Source organism: Cardiocondyla obscurior, linkage group LG10 (genome assembly GCF_019399895.1).
Source record: "Cardiocondyla obscurior isolate alpha-2009 linkage group LG10, Cobs3.1, whole genome shotgun sequence".
In the NCBI taxonomy this organism is placed as follows: Eukaryota; Metazoa; Arthropoda; class Insecta; order Hymenoptera; family Formicidae; genus Cardiocondyla; species Cardiocondyla obscurior.
The window spans coordinates 6,020,615-6,042,312 of record NC_091873.1 but is presented as its reverse complement, the minus strand read 5'-3'; the positions used below and the strand labels follow the sequence as shown (position 1 = coordinate 6,042,312).

Genomic DNA, 21,698 nt, shown 5'->3' with positions numbered 1-21,698 from the left:
CTTTAAATATCGTTTTAAAGGTATACCTGTGTTTATCTCCGCGCGCGTTGACAGGTGGAGCGCCGCCGCGCGTCTATTGATTGGTGCTTCCCCACCAGTGTCTCACACTCACATCGGTTCTCTCTCTTCGTTACCCGGTGCGGCAAACTCAGCTGCACCCTTCGCCCCCAGCGTCGTTTCTCTCTTCCGCCTTTCTCTTCGTCCTCCCTATCTCCACTCGGGTCTTCTTCTTCCTCCGGCTCGTCCTCCTCTCGCGCCCTCTCTCTTCGTCGTTATTTTCGTCCTCTCGGTCTCTCCGCAGCTGTCTGCCTTCCTATCATTTCCCTCCCTCCTCCCCTTCGTCGCTCCTACACCGTCCTCCGTTTTTCTCCGTGTCGACCAATAATTCGCTCCCTTTTTACCCTTATTTTCTCTTTCGTTTCTCGCCCGCATACTCGAAAACCGCGGAATCTCCACTATTTCCCTCGCACGTACACGCTCTTTCCTCTTTTCCCACTCGTCTTCCGAACTCCAGCGCTTTCTTTCACCCTTTTCCCGTGGCGTCTATCAAAGCCGCGGTCTCCAAGCCGATCGTACCTCCCCTCTCGTCCCGTTCCCCCCTTCTCCGGGCGCCTGCACGCTTTCGAGATTTTTCCCGCCGCGCGACTTTTTTCTACCACTGTTATTGTCGATTGAGCAATGCAGCGCAATTCGCGACGGCAGAGACTCTCCGCAGATCCGCAACGACAAATTCAATACCTAATAAGTATCGGAAAGACCGATGAATGATATTTATACCGGTATTACCGGTAAGATCGTGAATGCGGTATTGAAACGTAGACTGACAGTAGCTGTGACACTCCATTATCCGCCGTGTCTGACTCGTGACGGACTGTGACCACTGAGCCGGTCCGATTCAATTTGCAAGACTTAAAGAGCTCTCGTCTTCCGAGGAAACTATATGCATTTGCATATTTTCCCAAGCCCGCAGGGCGGTCTCGTTTTTAATAAGCGTCACAAGTGCAGGAGCTAAATTACATTAAGGAATTTCTGTTGATGCGTAATTAACTGTCAAGCGAGGTGACGGTTCATTCGAATTGTACAAATTATGATGGATTATCTACTATGGAAATTCCATTGTGCATATATCCATTTTCATTGTGCGTCACGCGCGGCGCTGCGACCTTTCAACCCCGCCGACGACTCTGCTTCGTGGGCTATTCCTCCCTCTACGCAATTAAAACGTTTCGCTGTTGGGAGTTCCCGGCGCTACGTGATTCCAGTCACGGCCAAAATTATATGGAGAAGCTGCAATTGGCGGTACACACAAGTGACTATTCCCGTAGTCCAAACAATGTAGAACTTGTGTACGACTTGCAACGATCACGATCGTTACGCGATTGTATCGCTCGACGAACGCGCAAACTTCGGGCAGTTATAATCGCGAGGACAGTCAACGATTCAAATAACAAGTTTGCGGCTTAGCTTTGCGCGTACAGGAAAAAAGAAAAGTAAAAAAAAAAAAAAAAAAAGAGAGAGAAAGGTAGAGAGAGAAAGGAAATGATTCCCATGCTAGTCGTATGCACGCGCAAACAAATATCGGAAATTGTACGACATCGTTTAATTTGCGCGCCGCGCGGAATCGCATTCGCGTTTTCTACTCGAGCGAAATTGAAATTATTTTATCAGCGACGAATAGAATATCGATCGGTGCCGTGCGATTAAAGTTTTTTGTTCTCGGCAAGGCATGCGGCGGGCAATATTCGGTGACGTGCATTGTCCGCCGCTGACCGAAAATTCGATTGTCGGCCGCGTCTGATCTTTGACTTGAAACCCTCGTTTCGGTATTACAAACTATTAAAACTTGCTTTAACTTCTCTTACGAGAGTTTCGCAAACCCTGTAATTGAATATCGGGAACAATATAAACGGCCGAGCTGGCAGATCAAACTCGAATGACGATCGTTAATATTCCCGGAATCTTTATAATCGTACGTAGTAACTTTTCTTTAAAAAAATAATATTCAATGACAGTTCTTTTTATAGCAATTTATACAAATTTAAAATATAACGTTAGAATTTATTTCAGCACGTTTAATTTTTTTTGTTATTTTTGCTAATAAAATATAACTTTTTTGTTTCAGACGAAAATCCAAAGACTTTTGCCATAAAGCACCTGACTGACATCCTCGTTGGAGTAGTCAGTTCTGAGAGGAGGAGGAGGCCCAGGACGGGCATCCTGCACCGGCGGAGCAACTTTTAAGTAAGCATAAATTTTTTTTTAAATAAAATCTTTATTAAAAAAACTTATCTATTTTTTAATTAATTTTATTAACTAATATACTGACTACTAATATAATGTCTACATTAATGTTTCTCACTTTATGTTACAGTCACCGGCAGAAGTCGACAACTCCGCCGTAGCTCATGCAGTCTGGTGAGTCGAATAATTATTTTTTTCTTTTTCGTAGTCCGAGAATTGCTCGGCGCAATTTTAATTACTTTCTAAATAGTGCGATTTATTTACTATTCGAATTAAATACGGGTGGCGATTCTTGTTGCAATGGTATTCGATTGGCACGGCTCTACTTTGGCGCATTTTGCTTCGTGCCTCGATTATGCATATCTATTGTTATCTGCATTCTCTTATACCACCCCTATCGATAGCACCGCTGCTTGTAACGCTATGAGCTCTTCTATATTTACGATACGTTGAATCGCCGTGCCTCGATTTCAGCGCGTTTATCCCTGAGTTATATGACGGAGATAATACAGTATTTTCGCGATTATTCAGTGACCGCCGTACGATACCACTTGTCCTTATCGGTTGCTATAGAGTAATATTCTACGTGCCTCTACGAATTGCATCGATTCTCGAAGTAAACGCAAATTTGCAGACCAATTTGAAGTCTCGCCGTCGAATCGATAAAAGCCCGCGCAATGTTCTGTTAAAAAAAAAAATAAAAAATAAAAAAGTAATAATAAAAAAAAAAGAAGGGGAGGGAAAAGGACGAAAAAACTTTCGTTCTTCTTTAGAGCTACTAGTAATAAAAATACAACGGTATGTACCAGGAGTACCCGACGGTTAAACGCATTTGATAAAATATCATCCTTTTTACGGGCGAGCTTTGTTTAGAGATAAGCTTTGTGGGCGGGCAAGGACACGTCCGTACGCTTGTTAGTCGCGCGTTTTAAGCAAAATAATAATGTCGACGGTGTAATCCCCCCCCTTCCTCCTCGTCGCCCGAGCGTGTAGGGAGTGCTGTCCGGGTACGGATTTCCAGCGCGAGACGTTTTCTGTAAGGTTAGCTGGCTGGGCACTCCGCTCGGCAAACGCCACAGCTAATCACGAGTCAGCTCCCGCGACAAATCCAATTCGGCGACAATGACCTAACGAGGTAACTTGATTTACATCTATACCGGGGTACCCTTCGAGGAGTCCGTAGGAGCCGAGCGACGGCGGACGGACCGTGCGGAGACGTCGTCATGGTCTCTTTCTCGCCCTTCTCGCCGAGTGATCCGATATTGTATCCCTTAAGATATTCTGAGGATTTAAATTAAGTTCTTATCCGCAGATATTGAATCCGCTTTATGTTAATATGGTACGCTTCCCGGCACCGAGAGAGCCCGCCAAGAGGTGATAGAGATAGGGCGTCGGGAGGGTGAGAGAGAACAGAGAGAAAGAGAGAGTCGGGTGGAAAGAGAAGGTTGAATAATTTCCGAAAGCTTCTCGAGAGTCGGCGACTGGCAGGGAAGTAAGAAGAGCACCGTCTTGATTCGTTTCTTTCCGCTTCTGGTGGGAAGAAGTTTGAGAATCGATTGCTCGTTCGTTCGCGCTATTTCTGCCGTAGATCTTTCTCCGAGCACGACCTCTCCCGGGGCGGGAAAGGGGGAGGGAAGGGGGGAACGGAAACCTTTTCGACCGAGCGATGAAACGGCTGTTTCGTGCCGATTGTTTAATATGAAACTTCGCAATATTGACTTTAATTAGCACAAGTGAGTTAATGTAACTCGGTACTTACGGCGATGAAAAAAAAAAAAAAAAGAAAAAAGAAAAAATTGGAGCAGATGAATGGAAAATACCTGACGTGAACGGGTAACGGAGAGAACGAGTCTAGTTGACTTTTTATGTCGATTGGTTGTACATGCAATAAATTGAAAGAGTTCCGTCGGTTTAAAATATTACCTACTTGCCTGAAAAAATATATCTAGAGCACGCTCGAGGACGAAAAGACTCGAATTATTATATTACGCTTCGCGAGGATTCGCGGTTATCAAGCTCACTTGACAAAATATTAATTTATTTCGTAATTTCGATCGGCCCTGACGTTCATAAAAAAAAATTAAACGGAGGCTCACTGCCATCTTTATCGCGGTGGTAAACATTTTAATTGCCGTCTATCTCTCGCAATTAATGCTTGTTCGTCCCTTCCATTATCCACCTCCTCGCCCACAGATGTGAAACGCACGGTACGAGATTCCTTCATATTTCCGTTCGTTTCTCTCTCAATGGAATAAACTGAATAAAAGATCGTGGGTTTTTTTTTTTCGCTCTTATGATGTCGCATTGATATGAAGATTCTCATATCAGCATACCAGTTATACGCTTTCTCTCGCGCTTTAGCGCTGAAAAAAAAAAAAAAAAGAGAAGCAAGATTTCTCCTTGTTCGATTACGAGATCAGTTCAAGAAGCTTTTATGCATTCATGATCGATGCGGTGTGTTATCAAAGAATGTCACTATGAATCGCGAGAACGTAGAGAAAATTCCCGGCATATTTCTAAACGATCAAAGTCTTTTCTTCTAAAGAAATATAATACAATAGTAACCATGCGGGACAACGATGCATTGTAGCGACGTGACGGGGTGTGATGATCATGTATAAAGAGCAAACTGCTCAGCATATTGTATAATTATCTCCTGCGCCATTGTTCATCTCAAAAAAAAAGAAAAAAAAATTTAATAAATTAATAAAGCGCTCGTTCGAAGTGCAAAATCTCAGGCTCGCGTAATAAAAAGAAAGTCGTCTGAAAACTTGACCGGGGATGCGATTCGGCGAGTGAAGCTCACTTCGCGTTACTATTCTTGCCTCGTTCGCCGGGTGGTTAGGCCAGATTAAAATCGCGCGTGCGAGTTCGCGCGTGCCTTCGCGCACGCCTCGTATCGTATAATTTCCCGTTTGTTGTTTGTTGACAGCGCTGGGTTGGGCGCCCGGTGAATTCTACAATTTGCGAGGTACCGTGCACGCACGCTGGCTCTCGTTACGCGGCAGATTGTACTGCGCGAGGTGCATCCGGCCGCAGCATCCTATCAAGATAGCCTATGTCGCGCCGGATAATTAACTAATAGACCGCGATACGTGAGCGAAATACGCATCTGGCTTTCGGTATCACTCGAACGGCCCGCACGTTCGAATCGCGCCCCGCGGATACTGCATAATTATATCGAGATCGGGCCGCGTTACGGTTAAGTAGAAATTTAATACGCTATCCCTCGCCGGTTTCCTTTCGCGATGTGTTACGCGCGCGTGATAATACCACCGACGGCGTTACAACGCGCGGTGGCCATTTGTCACGTTAACGTGTCCCGATGACGGTTGCTTTTCTGCCGCGCGCACCCGGTGGAATTTCACTCGCGATTAACGTCGAGATATTTTGCCGGTACTCGCCACCTACTTTCAGTCACGCGTTCCGCCGGGCCGCGAAACAATCGCTCACGTTACGCGGTCAAAATGCAACGTCATACGGCGCAACGCGCGGGGGAAAACGCGCGCGCGCCCTAATGCACGCGGTAAATGCGTTTAACGGCCCCCTTCCACGTTCGTGTTACGGCGATGTCGGCTGAGACTCGTAATTTAGTTATATTTGTACATAGTTATAAATGAGATGTAAACATTGTTATCATTAGATATCATTGTGCGTGACACGCGTTAACTACGCGGGATGACGGAGGGTATGGGTAATTGTAGCGGCGCAAAGAGCGGAATAGAGTTTAACAGTTATTATTAGTACCTCGTAAATACCATATTGTCGGTGATCTAATTAATTTAATTTCTTCGTACAGTTACCTCTGTAATTACGCTAGTCGCATCCGGTTCAAACTATGCTGCGTGATAACAAAATAAATCATCACGTCCCACGTGCGTAATACAAACGAGACTCCTCATCGCGGCAAAGTTCGGGAATTAATCAAAATTTCCAGTTTGTTTCAAAATTGCACGACGGGCCCTCCACCTATTGCGCATTGTAATTACTAATTTAATTAATTACGAAAAGTGATATCATCACTTTACACGGCGAAAGAAGTGAACGGTTGTAAGCAATTACAGCGTACGATTCTCGGTTAATTAATTACGTGTAATAATTATAACGCGTGCAACGTTCCGTTTTATTTCGTAACAAGTTTACGTAGATTTAGCAAAATCAACGTAATTATATTGTCGTTCGTAAAAAAAAAAAAAATAAGCATTTAAATTTCACGGGGTAAAAATAATTTGTCTAATCGTATCAATGGGATATACATGGACAGATCGAAGGGTTCTCGCATAATCACGTACTCGGTTTCATTTGTTTAAAGTTTTGCTATTATTTTGCAATAATACGCGAGGCGAAAGGGAACAGCGATATTCGCATTTAACTGTTGAAATTAATATTAACCACGTTAAACCGTCGCTATAAAGTGGAACGATTAATCGATCGTACTTATTTACTAGAAATTAGAAAAGCAACTGTTTAATGGTTCGTATCAACTATTACGCGACAGTCTTTACTGTATATTTACAACATGATTATGCCACGCAGGTCGGGCATACCTCGTATCCATGTAAATTGGCAATCACCGTCGAAATTAGTATTTCCCCGTTAATGCGAGCTTGGGTCAACACAATTTGCTCGGAGTATCTATCCATCAGAAATCTCAATCCGTCCGTCGGGTAATTTTATTCGTGTCCAACCTGGATGCTGGTCTCCCCCCGCGCGCTCGGTCGTATCCATTTCCCTTTTAAGATCCAAGTGCATTCGAAATACGGCCCATTTCTCCGTAACAAAATTTAAATCGACATAACGAACAGAGCAGTAATAGCGTGGATGCACGGAATTTGATCGGCGAAATTCGAGTAATGTATGAAAATCTGAAGTGCCGGAGTATGGACGTTGTTATCGAACGGGTAGCGCAAGCCATAAGGAAGCATACTTTAATTAAAGGCACTGCCCCGGCCACCGCATCTATTACGGATTTAATTAACTGCATACCGTAAACTCGTTTCACCCGGAATGTAATCACACTGTTAAATAATATATATTTAATGCGGCCATTACCCGCGGAAAAGATGTAACGAACTCCCGCTATGGGTATGGACAGTCGCCCACCAAACCCCGGGCACCAAGTTATTATGAAGCAGTCACCATTATCCAGCCGGTACAAGAGCTACTATTTGGCAAAGAAGATTAAGCGCTTTAAGTCCGCGAGGAACTTTGCGCTAAGTAAGAGGCGCCCAAGCAAGAACGTTCTTAATCATGTAAAAGGGAGCTTGCCTTAAAAGCTCTTTCAAATAATGGCGATGGTTCCACCAGGCAAAAGATCTCGCCTTTCGCACCGCTCCCGTTCCCTCTCTCTTTCTCTCACCTTTCACTGGAGGTATACATACTCTATTGTTCGGCGATTTACGATCGAATAGAGAGAAACCGTACCGAACGGTTCCCGTTAAGAGCGATCAATCCGATCGGTGTAACGTCCTTTATAGAAAGTCAGAAAACGGTGTAACACCTCAGAGGTACTTCTTGAACAAAGAAGCAATACCCGCCTACGTATTGGTCAAAGAACTCGGCCCGGCTATTCCGTTGTTCGATAAAGCAAAAAAAAAAAAAAAAAAGATTTCAAATGCAAGTTCGACAAGCTCGATCGGCGGGCAAAAATCCGATCGCATTAAAATTTGTCCCGTAATTACAACAACGTAATGGTAGAAATATGTATATATATAAAAAGAAACGTATGTTAAATTTTACGCTCTACTCTTTTTGAAATCGCCGGTGAATTCCCGACAGGGGAATATATCGAATAATATGAAAAAAGAAGGAAGGAATAAACAGAGCGAGCGAAACGGCTTTCGCAATCCCCTTCGATACGTTCTAAGATAAACGCCAAATCGAGAGAATCTTCGGTGTTTTCGCACAATCGCGTAAAAACGTACCCCAACAAAAATATTAGATTTTCATAGCTTCGATGTGCGACCGTGGATTCTTACCGTAACCCCGTACGATATTACTTCGCGTTATTCTATGGGTGGGTGGGGGAAGATGAGCCTGCGAAAAAAAAAAAAAGAAAAAAGAAAAAAATCAGGATTCGTCGCTACGTCCTTTTTTCTCTCTCTCGCTTTCTCTCTTTTCCTCCACCTGCCTTCCTCCCTTTAAGTACCCGCCGTCATTTTCCCCTGGAGCCGATTTTTCAGTACCTAAGTACAGGTGGTGATTTATAAAGTGGGAATGCAAGCCCATGGCCCCGTGTGCCCGCTCACGGCGATCCATTACAGTCTCCTGCTGCTTCGAGTCATAATATTTCCCTCCGACTTCCACTGCCGCCCCCTCGCCACGGTACACCGTCTTCGCTCTTCTTCCAGGATCTCGTATACCACGCCATCACCGCACTTTATGCATACCAGAACTCTCTACACCTCCGCGCTATACCGGCAAACATTATAACGCCGTGAGATTATGAATTTTGTATACGACTTGGCGGATCTTTCCACGAAGCCCGTCCGCCGTCCCCGTATCCCCTTCGTTCTTAGCCACCCTTCGCGCCGCCTTCCCGTTCTCTTTCCTTTCTCTCTTTCCTACTGGTAAGCACATCCGGACAGGGCGGCTGCTAAGATCCAAGATTATGTAAATGTTCAGAATCTGGTATTGGTAAAACTGCGCATATGCGCGTGTCTGTTTGCACGTCAGTGCCTGCGCCTGAGGATGGAAGAGGATTTTAAAACTAAAATATGCATTATCAAGGATGATCCTGCCGCGCAGGCAAATAAATCCTATTAGGTAGCTTTGAGATGTTATTATTTCAATCCGATAATTGTATTTAATTAAAGAATGATTCGCATTCGAAATCTAGGAATAATTTTTAAATATCGTAGTTTATGCTTTCATTAATTTTAAAAGAGAATTACATCTATAATGTTTCTCGTGGTTATTTTCAGTTTTCTTTTTTTTATTCTTCTTCTTCTTCTTTTTTTTTAGTCATATTATTTAATTTTATTTAATTTAAGTTATAAATGAATAAAAAGCGGTGTTTTTGCATCAAAACTTTTATTTTAAAAGTCATTGAAGGAAAATATACTTGTGTACATATATAAAATGAAACCAAAGTCGTAGTTTGAAAAGAGAATATATCTCTGATTTCCTAGTAAACGTTATAAGATTGGGAAATTATAAATTTTGTATACGATCCCGTCTCTCAGTGGTACAGCTCCGCATATCTCTTGCGCCTTTTCTTTTCGTATCTCCTTCTTGGCAACGGCAACGCACATATATTGAATCGGCAAAGTTATCGTCCCCGCGCAATTTTATTTCCGGTTTAAATAAATGCGAGAACACTCATATATTATTTATTCAACGCCAGATCGCGCGGCGTATACATTCTTCCCAGGTCCATCAATCAAAATAAAAAGCAGAATATAAACGCCAGCGTATTAGCAACGTAATAAATACGTAATACATTACTTGCAAATTGACATTACCCACGTCACGGCTCGAAAAAACGGAACATTTTGCTTTACTTTGTATAATATCCTCGGCGATGGCGTCGCGGTTCAATACCGTCGTCACATTATTTTCTTCTTTCTCTTTTTTTTTTATTTTCTATTTTTTTTTTATTTTTTTTTTTTTCCTTAAAGGAGCACGGTGAGATTGTACATTTTGTATAAGGCTTGACGGATCTTGTCAGGAGTTGCCTTTCATGCCGCTCCTTTTCCTTGCCCTCAGGTAACAGGTTTCCCCGGATAAAGCCTCGCGAGCAGCCACTCTTATGTAAATACCTGTGGTCCATTGCTCAGCTCGTGCGCTCGAGCTCGTGTGCTCACCCCGGGTTTGCAGTGGCGCGAGAAAAGGACTCCATCTCCGTTGTGTCCTCGATACCTTACCTCCCCCGCGTTTACACCGCGCGCGATCTTGTTTGAGACAAGTATCCGCTGGCCCACCCCGTGCTTTCCGCCGCCCCCCTCCCTCCCCTCGCGCGCGTCTCTTTCCTTCGTTCGAATGAACTTTGTTTTGTCTCTCGATATACTCGCTTTCACGGTGGCTTGGCCGCCTCTGAGGGAAGGCTCTCCGCCCGGAGATACCCTCTTTGAGATTATAGCGGAACGTAAAACGAGAAATTTGTGGAATACCTCCTCGGTATCTATCGTTGCGTGTCCCCCGAGCTCCGCATATGGGGAGCACTCGATCGAGCATCAGCCGTTGGATGCTCTACGGAAGATTGAACGGATGCGCTCATATGGCATGCAGCCGCTTCGGAATCATATGCTCCGAAATTCGTGCCTGTAAGCGGATTAGTATAAAACGCTCCTAGAACGCACGCAATGAAACGACGGATAAAACTCCGCGGGGACCGACCGAAGAGTGCTTCGGAATTGCCGGCGTAGGACGTATGTATCTCCCTTCGTAATTTATCCGCGCGATGCCAAGGGCCCGGCACATGCGCGAAACGTATGCCCCGCAGTGTTTTCTTGCCCGTTTCGGTGGTATGTTAATAAAAACATCGAGGGGGTATGTAAAGTATTTCGTAATAACGGATAGTGGCTCGTGTTACGCTGGCACGGAGCAAAGGAGGTTTATTGCCTCGCCGAGGCACACGGCAGCTTTCTTTGTCGATCACGCGAGTGTTCGATATGCATACTTACGACAAGTGCATCGATCTCAACTACAAACGGAAGATCGGATAAACGTACGTTTAATCGCGTAAGAGACGCGACAAAAGCTGTCGACGGCGAGAAAAGAAAGAACGAAATCGATCGCCCGTCCTTTTAATTTACCGATTATCTTAATTAAAATATAATAACTGATTACGAATCTCGCGAATAAAATTAATTTTAATTTAATAATTTTGTGAAATATAAAAGAATTGCAATTTTTTAAACTTGGATCTTGATTTTTGTAAAGATACATTTTTTTTTTTAATTTAACAAAAACGTAAAGAATATTTCTATTTTATATTGTACTAAATATATTTATATGCATTTTTCGGATGTAATTTATACCCCTGGGATTACCAGCGTACACGGTGCATTTCTTTTAATTTTGTGCACACATAGTTTTACAATATCATACACAAATTTATTCGGTAAATTTATTTATATTTATATTCCTGCAATTCAAATCTCGTGATTTCCCTCATGTCTACATTTGAGAGATCCGTCTAGAGCGTCTAATAAATTATAATAATGCTATTACATTCCTACATTTCTACAAATAGTATTATTAAATTTCTTACATTTTTATAAATAATATTAATAATTATTGCATTATTATTTTTGTTTGTTTGATTAAATATATATTATTATATATATATATATATATATATATATCTACGTTCAACAAGTAGTATTCTATTTTCAATGAGGGAATTACGGTTTGGCTTGCACCGAACTACCGAGAATCGTAAACAGTGGGGTGTCGTAAGATGTCGAGTGGCTATCAGTAATCCCATTCATCGCGAGTGTCGTTCCCCTTGGTTAAGCGAACCTTCGGAGTCGGGACGACGCAAAAGGACTCGTAAGTACAGATGTTCGAGAGCCGTGCACGCCATCGAGCGTCGATGCGGGTACACGGTGGATTACGGCGGCCGTCCGCGGGGGCCACGTGAACGACTCCGGGGTCCTTTTCATGGAAGAATGGCTTTTCCGTGTCGCTGAATTCAGTGGCCGGGCGCGGCACAATCGCGACACGCTTGGTTCTCGGCCCGTGTACGACAAACGCGGACCAGCGGCGAATGCCGAAATGCAGTAGAGAATACGAGGGGAAAATGGTGAAACTCCGTGCGTCGTCGTAGACTCAAGGGCAAGTATTCCGCTCGCAAAAGGCATCCGACTCCGGCTGGGCGCGGAATTTCGATTTTAAAAAGTTCGTAGAGTTGGCCACGATCGAAGCGTATTCCTTGAACTCTCCCGTCTCAACTTCGGCTCTTCTTCTTCTTTTCTTCGTGCTCTTCTTTCTTTTCTGATTTTTTTCTTCTTTTTTCCTCCTCGCTGCCTTTGCGCTTCTCGTTTAACTCTCTCCTCTTCAAACCTTTCTTCTATCTCTCTCTCTTTCAACGAGCTTTCTGACTTACTCTTTTCTCTCAAAGTGCAGTGCCCGCTGCTGCGGCGATATCACTTTCCGATAAAGTCAAGTCGTATGCTATCCCGAAAAGAGCTAAAGGCTCCACTATTCCACACGCGGAAACGGAGGAAGCGCCGCTTCGCACAGTCGCATCGCCAACGTTACGATGTGGGTGAACCGTTATGCACGGAGATCGGCGAAACTTCGGTACCTACGTGAATTTTATTACCCGATTGTCACACCGGTGGATGGTCGTTGGTTTAATGCGGCGAACGGAAGGTTTCTTTACCACTTTGGTTTGTATCTCGGCGAAATGCTAGGTCAACTGCGAAATTGACTCCGCGAGAGAACGATCGTTTGTCGGCATCGCCCTTGAAAATTACTATTTAGGTCTTTAACGCGGTCTCCGTGAAAAGTAAAAGAATGCAATTCGGCAGCCTGTCCTTTTTCATTTTCAAAATACAGGCATTCGGCGAGAAAACCGGCAGCTCTTGCCTTTTATAACTCGCGTTATGATTTTTATATTTTTAATTAAAACTCCCTTGTTTATCTATTACACTTTATTTCTGTATTTGAAAAGTATATGAAAACGTTTCGTGCTTTTAAAAAAGTTCTATTAATTGTCACATTTTACTTAATTAACAGAATTTAGCGCGGCGTGCCGCGAAAAACGTGATTTATAATTAATTGATGAAAGATAACGAAAATGATAATTAATTCCGTTCGTGATGATACAACGGCGCGAGTCTATATATTATTAAAATAATACGCGATTAGTAAGAAAGTACTTAAATGCGGTTTTAGACCGATGTGTAACGGATGCGAGCGAGCTTGATCTGCCACTGGCACAGTGGTTGCGGGCAGCCTTAATTGCCTGGCCTTCGGTAGATATACGGGAACTTAATCAGGCAACAGTGAGTACATGCTGCGACATCGTAACAATGAATCGTTCGATGACGATGACAACTTGAATTCGCGTCGGGATTCGGTTCTATTCCTCTACGTCGAGCGAGTCGATTATCCGGCGTCAAGACGGCCGAATAATCAGGTAATCCTTTCGTAATCATCCGAAATACACGATTCAGTTCAACGGGTCCGTAGTAATACGACGTAATGCGATCATTAGAAATAGCGGACGCCTTTGACATTCTCCGACTTTACGGACAAGAGACAGCCCGGGGAAAAAGACGTAATTGACTCGAAAAGATGTACATGAACTCTCGACTTGAGAAAGGCGGGCAGAGAATAGAAGAAGGAAAGCGTAGAAAGAGTAAAAGGCAGTACAGGCGCGGATCCTCGAATCGGCTGACTTACGCGATCCCTTTGCTTTAAGCTCGGAAGAAAAGGGGGGAGGGGGAGAAAAAAAAAAGGGAGGAAGGAAGAGGGCCGAGGTATAAAAAGAGGGAGCTCTCGGTACCGGCCTCGCGAACTCGAAGGCGGAAGGAAAGGAAACCGGGAGGTGGCGGGTTATGGAGGAAGAAAGCAGAGAGGACGGGACCCCGAGCACTATCTCGGAAAATTATGTCAGTCCTATCTCAGGCTGAAAGCAGAGACGAGGATGAGAGGACGAGATATGAAATAACCGGAATAAAAGGGAGAGTGAAATCCCGTGCTCGAACGGGACACTGTAGGAATAGAAATATTACTATTGGGATAAACTCTGTCCCGCGTTCAGTTTCCTTACACCATCTTCTCTCGCGTATCTTATCGGTGCACCACCTCGTTTTTCCTTTCCCTCTCCCCTTTCTCGCGCCCTTCGGCGCATCGTCTCCCGCGAAGATTAATTGTCGACGCGCATGATAAAAAAATTTGTATGAAAAGTGCTTGCCGGCCGAAAACTCTCGGCGGTTTCCCGTAACGGAAATAATTACGCGATATCGGAAAATACTCGCGTCCAATCAGGTCGGGGGAGGATTTTGTCGGGATATATCTAGCGGATTATAAAAATTTTCCGTCGTCGGTACTTGACCGCGCGTCCGCATTGTTCTCGATTGTGTTTACGGCCACGGTAAACGTAGTAAGACCAAGAATAAAGTCCCATCTACGCGATTATGAGCCATCCGCTTACGTTTACTTCCCTTGCCTCTTTACCCCGATGCAATATCCGTAAATTCAATTTTTTTTTCTCCCTTTTTTTTTCTTTCCCGTGCGTCCGCGTTGTCGGATCGACAACATGGCGGAACGATTTCCAAGAGAATCGATGTTAACTTGAAACTACCGTTTGTCGGCTGGAAAAACGGAAGTAAAAACGAAGAACTCCGAGCATAATCTTGTTTTGTTACGGAGCCAATACAAAACAATTCTAGCATCCAGCAAATAAACGTGGTGAAGCACTCGATCACGGGTTCCAAACAATATTACACGCTATGTCGCTAAACGAGATTGAGTGCAATTTACTAAAAGTAAAAATTATGTAATTTTCAGATATACGGAGTTACAGTAAAAAAAAATCGTTTATTTGTATTTTGATATATTTATTGATATAATTTGCACTTGCTTTAAAAAATATAAAGCGACTTTTAATTAACGTTTAATTAAACATAAAAAGAATTACCAGATTTTAATAAAATAGAGTGTGCAAAAATCGAAATATCATTGCAGTTATACACAAAAGCTTTTTTTTAAAAAAAAATAGAAAATTAACGAAGCATGTTTATCGAGTAGTTATTTGTTTTACTCTCTTTATTTCTTTTTTTCTATTTCCATTTAAAGCAACGTCGACTGTCAAGTCGAAGATTAGATTTTTGCTAATAAAATATAAATTTTTTTGTTTCAGATAAAAATGCAGAAGAAAATTTTCGTCGATGGAGCACCCTGACATTTTTTTTATAAGTGACCAGTGCTAAGAGTGCGCGGAAGGATGACTCGACACGTCCCATCTGAGAGGAGGAGCAGGCTCGGGACGGGCATCCTGCGCCAGCGGAGCAACTTTTAGGTAAGCATAAATTTTTTAAAATAAAATCTTCATTAAAAAAAACTTTTTTTTTATTAATTTTATTAACCACCATATTGGTCTGTCTACATTAATGTTTTTTATTTTATGTTACAGTCACCGGCTGTACTCAACAACTCCGCTGTTGCAGATCGGTAAGTCGCATGACTTTTTTTTCTTTGTAATTTATATTTGAGGTCTTCTAAAAAATAGCGCGCGCACAGTTTCTTCTAGGTAGAATAAAATAATCTATCATTATTTTTTAAGACGAACAAGCTGCGTTGAAAACGTAAGTTTCGCTGGGGAAAAATTTTCTGCGGATTAGTTTATGATATTAAGGATCGACTTTCGCGGAAAGCTCGCGTTTGGAGCACTATAAAGTTGAAAATTCCTTCCTTTGTTTTCGAAGTAATATTCGCGTTTCTTGTTGGAAGAAAGAGGATATCGAAGTTTATACGGTTATATTACATCCCCCTGGCTAATATTGAATACGTCCCCAAGCAGCTTGCTTGATAACCCGCACTCGAGCCGTAGAGAAGAGAGAATCCATTCGACCATCGTTCCTTCGAGATTAGGAGGAGTTTGCGAAGACTTCGTGGAAGATCTGTTTGGTCAAGGACGATCAGGCTATTACCAAAGTCGCGCTCGTCTGAGTTACGATCACTAAAGCTTACACAAACCCCAGTTTAGCTATTGCGGCAGTCCAGAAATCGCGAGACGCCTTCCGTACAAACGCCTTAGGTCCACATTTGTGAAAATCGACCGAGAGAGTCCCTTTTTCGATAAGATGCTTGCAAAAGAGCCGCGAGATAGAATATCGTATAAAATTAGATCGATCTATCACCGACGCATCGTAGGTGAAGCGAGTAGTAAAAAAGAAAAAAAGAGAAAAAAGAAAAAAAAAAACTCCGCTCGATCCATATTCATTTATAGCCGTCAGTCTATTCGCCAGACCAATAATACTAATCCGAGCCTATTTGGCCGTATTCGGCGCCGTTTGGCGCTCGATTCTTGCGACGGCGTGAAAAACTTGGCATAAGTAGACGAGCGAGATCTCACATCGGTGGAGATGAGCTCACGCGAGATTATCCGAAAACGCCGGGTGCCCGAGTTTTCAAACGGCGGACCGCGATATCGATTCGATGAGCAAATGGGCGTTCAACGTGTTCGTCGGCGGAGCAGAATGCGATCAAAATTTCAAAGGAGACGATTGAACGTGGAGAGGAGCGAGAGATGAGCTCCGAGTAAAGATACGAAAGATCCGAGAACCGCTGACGTATAACGCACCATAACTATTATCTCTTTTCTCTCCGCGAAAGAAAACTTGGCACTCGGCTGATCCCCCGAAGTATCCGGCGAGTTAGCGGATACGGGTAGGTAGGAGGGTGGAAAAGCGGGGGTGTCGGGTTGAAGAGACGAGCGGGTCGGGCTGAGAAGGGGGAGGGGAGGGTGGGGGGAGGGAAAGCTCTAAGATTACTGAATGGGCTTCGCTCGCGTTGGTGGCTGCGCTCTCCGGGTCGTGGCTTTATTAACACGTCTTACAGGGTAACGGGATCTCGTGCACGTTAAGAGGTAGGTAGGTATATGGAGGCAACCGGCAGCTGTTGCTAACGCAATTTTCCCCCCCGATATAAATCCTCCGGACCCGCGATATTGAATCAAACGATATAGCGGGCGGCTTTATCCCCGGCCGTGGTATCCCGCGCGAGCTGCGCGCGTACGAGCGTGCTCCTCTTTCTAGGATGTTCGCCGTAGTGACTTTCGACTAACTAGATCCGTGATTCGGTCGGTAGAACCGGATGGAATAGATACGGATATAGGATGGATCGACTGGAATAAGTCGTTCCATCGTGACTTTGTGCGATCGCGAGAGAATAAAAAAGACGGGGATGCAGCAGGGTTGATGGCGGGTGGGTAAAAGACCGAAAGAAAGTTCTCTCTCTCTCTCTCTTTTTCTTTTTCTATACTTTGCCATACGCCGCGGTATAAGAACGACACATCGATTAAGCGAAGACCAGCAAGTAAAAGGATTTTAAAGTGAAGCGACGAGCCAAGCTTACACGGTAATTGCGACGGGATCAATGAACGATGCCATTTACGAATCCCTGATACTGAATCGATCGATTGACTAATTAGCGTGAAAGAAAAACGCAAACGAACACGGATAAATTCCGCGAAGGATAGAATCTCGCTAGTAATTACTTTTTCGCGGCTGTACGGTATCGAGCTCGCGAAGCGTCGGTCGCGCCACCGCTGAAACACCTTTGCGATGCCATTGTATTTTTATGTCGGCACGATTCTTCGAGGAGCTAAAACGAAAATGCGATCAGTCATGGATTTGTTTGTCGGATTGGAACGGTATGAAGGATTTCTGAGGTAGCGTAGGAGCACGTTTGGTTGGAGCACAGGCAAAGGTGATTGCATGGACAGCGAAACGGAACGAAGTCCGAAAACTCGAACCAATCGAGAAAGAAAAAAAAAGAAAAAAAAAAAAGAAAGTACGGACAAGATGAAGAGAAATAGAGAGAGAAAGAGAGAGAGAGAGAGACCGAATTGAGACGGGAGGTGAACTTTTCTTTCCTGTCTTCTTGCGAGAGCATGCTCTCGTCCAGAAAGCAACGGAACGCCCATTACGCTGCGGACGGACGAGCTTCTGTGATCGGAGATGAGCCGAGGAACGGGTGAAATCGCATAGCGAAAAAGAGACGCGGGGCGGTTGGGAAAGAGAGAGAAAGAGAATGGGGAACGAGAGGAGAAAATCGAAAAACCAAACCTTTCCGTGGGAAATTGGGCAACGGTACGTCTCGATCGGCGATGATTTCGGGATGCGATTTTCTCGCGCATAGAGTTGCTGATTGCGAAAGGTGCAGCATCAGAAACGCCCGGCTACGTAGAACCCGCGATACATTTTCCGATTTGGCCGCGGGAAATAAAAAGACAATTCGCGCCGCGGGATCCGTAACGCCGCCGACGAAGCCGGATTCCTCCGCGCGAGACAGAAATATCGCCGGGGACAATTTATTACTTCCCTCTCGCTGGGTCTCGTTACAAGGGACCGCCGTAATCTTACGTCGCGCATTATCGGAAGTGTGTTACCTTCTTCACGATTAACTCTGCATTATTTACGGCGACGTGAGACGAGAATCCCGCAAGGCCGCGAGTAAACACCAGTGGAAATAATCTTTTATAAAATATACAAGCGCCCCCGTGCACTCGCCTTTTCGCCGAGGTTCCCTTTTGCGTCACGTATTATTTATTCCGAATACTTCATGCGCGATAATTCTGACGTGAGTTCGAAAAGTCTTTTGCAGCCTTCGATTATCCGCCGTGTGGGACGGCAAGCGGCGCGGCGGCCGCTTTAAAGCGGCTCAAGGCTATTCCTCATAAACGCCGACGTTATATAGAGAGATTATTTCCGATCGCGCGATAGTTTCACGTCCGAAGGAATTGCAACGCGGCACATGATCGGCTCCGGCGCAAACACATCCTCCGATACCGTGGCCCGTTTCATGGCCGATGAGGCGCGCAACAGTGAGCGCGCGTGCACGTGATACGTGCTCACGGTGGCTTCAATCTTGAAAGAAAACGTAATTTTTGTTATCAGCCCCCCGTGCATCTAGAATGAAATTTTATTTGACTAAAAGCCATCATTTTATTTGCGCAGATAAACCGATTTATTTTATATAATAAATACGCGGGAATTAATTTCATCTCGTAATAATATACTTGCACGATTAAACATACGTTCGCGCGACGTAACTTCGTCGAGAAGTTTACGCTTGTACGCTGCATTTCGTTTGGGATTAAAGCGCGTACGAAAAATTCGGACCCGTTATATCGAAAATTGGGCACCGGTGCAACTTCGTGTCTCGTACTAAAAGGTAAACTTCACCTTTGTACATCGATTCCAGTGATCGCTGCAGCTTGCACACAGTAAATCTCTCGACTATTATTAGGCTCCACCCTGCAAACTTGGTTCTCTGCTCCTTTGCCACGACTCGAACCAGTTAGCTACTATGTTTGCTGTTCCACCGAACGATCCAAGGGTATTGGCAACATCTGGCGGTACTTATCGTTCGACAGGAACGTCAACTTCTTCGGTAGGTAGAGGACCGGGTCTTAAAGCGCATGTACGCGAGGATGACATTTAGGAGGTTGTGTAACAAGGACTGAACCTGCCATTCAAATTGTCACGGGTAAAGCAGGACGACGAGTTCCATTAGTTCGCGTAAAATAGATTCAAATGAGAATTTTCGTGGTTTAAGCATTTCTAACGAATTAAACATTCGTGTAGTCGCCGGTACATTAATTTGCCGAAAAATGGAAAAATCTCATGTTCAAATATAACTCAGGATGTTATTGTAAAATGTAAAAAGGATATGTACATTGTAATTTTTTTTTTTTTTCAATTTTATAATTTCTTTGTGCAAATTTAAAATTGAAAATGTCGAATATTATTTTTCTTTATGGACATAGTATAAATTATTAAATAGAAAAAGTTTCGAATGTTCTGCAAAAAAAGAAAAGAAAAAAAATGCTCTTTTGACTTTCAAATAACAAGCTTTCTATTCCCTTTGTTCTCATATGTTTCTTTATCGATACACAGACAAGTTAACGCGGCACAATATGTGAGCTTAAATCCATTTTGGTCTATATATTTCGACAGGAATATTCATTTACGGTCACAGAAGCGACGTCAAAGAGTGCACGAATCTTCAAAGCTTTTACTATAATTACCATCATGACGAATTTTCCTTTTTCGTGCGGCACGGCATATGCACATTACGTGCAACAATGAAAGTCTCATGTAATAGCATCGTTAGTTCCATCCGATCGTCTTGATAATCGCAAAGTGTATCTAGAATTTTCAATAATTGAGAGGGCCTCCTAAATATGCGCCAAAGTAGCTGGCCTCTAGAATTGTTTGACGATTGAAATAGATGTTGCTAGGCAAATGAGGTAAACCGGTATAACGAGATCGATCGCACGAGTCCGCTGTAGCCGTTCGCCGACGCGATATTACGCGACGCGGCTCCGGGAAAACCGATCGCTACACATATTCGAAAACACGAAAAATCAGGTGACACCGGTTTAGCGCCACGCCCGGTATATAAAATAACACACGAATCTCGGGGGGGTATATAACGTTCATATGTGCAATGAGTAATGGCAGGCGTCTATCATTGGACGCGTGTGTCTGACGCGAGCTGTGTGTAGCATGTCCTGACTACTGGGCTGCGCGGAAACAATTTTCTTCCCGGGGTAACGAGGGCGGCGGAGGAAGAGTACGGGAGGGTATTGAGAGAGAAGTTCCGGCCCGGAGTAGGAAGGAAAAAGAGCCGACGTCGATAGGGACCAGTGAAATGCGGCGAAAGTTGAAACAAATATCGAATTTATCGGCTCGCGAAGGGAGGGCGCGGCGGGAGGGTAGAAAGGTCAGACGCCAAAAGGGAGCGAGTCCTGGCGTGAGTTACGAGCAGAAAGGGGATCGGCTAGAAGGGGAGGAAGTCGACGACGACGACGAGAACGAGAACGACGACGACGTTCGTTCCCCGGGTTGTGTTTGAATTACGAGCTCCGGTAGTCCAGACTGGAAATGGAAGCCGCCGAATGGCGGGAATGACATAAAACCAGTGACGGCGTTGAAATTTGCGCCCTTTCTATTTCAATCCTTCTCTCTTTCTTGCCGTTTCGGATCTCTCGTCGCTTCTTCCCTTTTACTCTCGTCTCCGCGCGTTGTCTTCCACATTGTTCTCGTCTACCATTTGAACGATTGACTCCGCCGGAATCGCTCGCGGAGTGCGCGATGCATGCCTCTCCAATTTTCAGCTTCTAAAAAAAAAATAGTCAGCCGAAAGAGGTCTCGGTTTTTACGACGACATTTCGCCATCACGGGCGGTTTTTCGCTCGACGTGCCCCTCGATTGACGTTCCCGATTCAAATGCGCGAACATGAAACGCCGGAATCATCTTTCCATCAGCAGCCGGGAAAATTTCATAGATCCTCCGAGCTGATTTACCGACGGTAAAAATAACTAACGTTACCGTTGAAATATTAAAGTGGGCTGTTTCTTTATTTCTATTTTATGGAAATAAAATTAATATTTTTTCACGGTTTTTAAATGAAAATTACAGATATCGAATACTATTGGTTTGGTTATTAAATGATAAAACTTTCGAAGTACTCGCGCACTCTAACAGGATTTATATTTCATATAAATTTATAATATCTTTTTTAGAATTTAAATAAATTGCCGCAGAATAAAAAAATATATTTATATTGATATATTGGCGTTTTTTACATAAATCAGTGCTCTACGATATAGTTTTTCACATAAATCCGTAACTGTGTCCAGTTCAACTGCGTTAAAGTTTTTTAATTTTACAGTTTGAATCCCAAAGGGAGGGAATCATAGAAACGATTTCCGTTCTCGGGGCGGGGAACATTTTGTCCTTTATCGGCAACATCCGGATTTACAAATTAA

The 21,698-nt window shown here is 43.8% G+C and overlaps 1 protein-coding gene and 1 long non-coding RNA gene across 8 annotated transcripts in view; one reads left to right on the top strand and one right to left on the bottom strand.

Annotated features, from left to right (window-relative positions):
- The window catches only part of Glurib (Glutamate receptor IB), a 212,217-nt gene that overhangs the window by 102,154 nt on the left and 88,365 nt on the right, over positions 1-21,698 (bottom strand). The window lies entirely within an intron of this gene.
- The window catches only part of LOC139106286 (uncharacterized), a 102,826-nt gene that overhangs the window by 31,435 nt on the left and 49,693 nt on the right, over positions 1-21,698 (top strand). The window contains exons 3-4 of the long non-coding RNA XR_011546327.1: positions 2,123-2,415; positions 15,059-15,369. This is a non-coding gene — a long non-coding RNA (uncharacterized lncRNA). The remainder of the gene's footprint in view (positions 1-2,122; positions 2,416-15,058; positions 15,370-21,698) is intronic.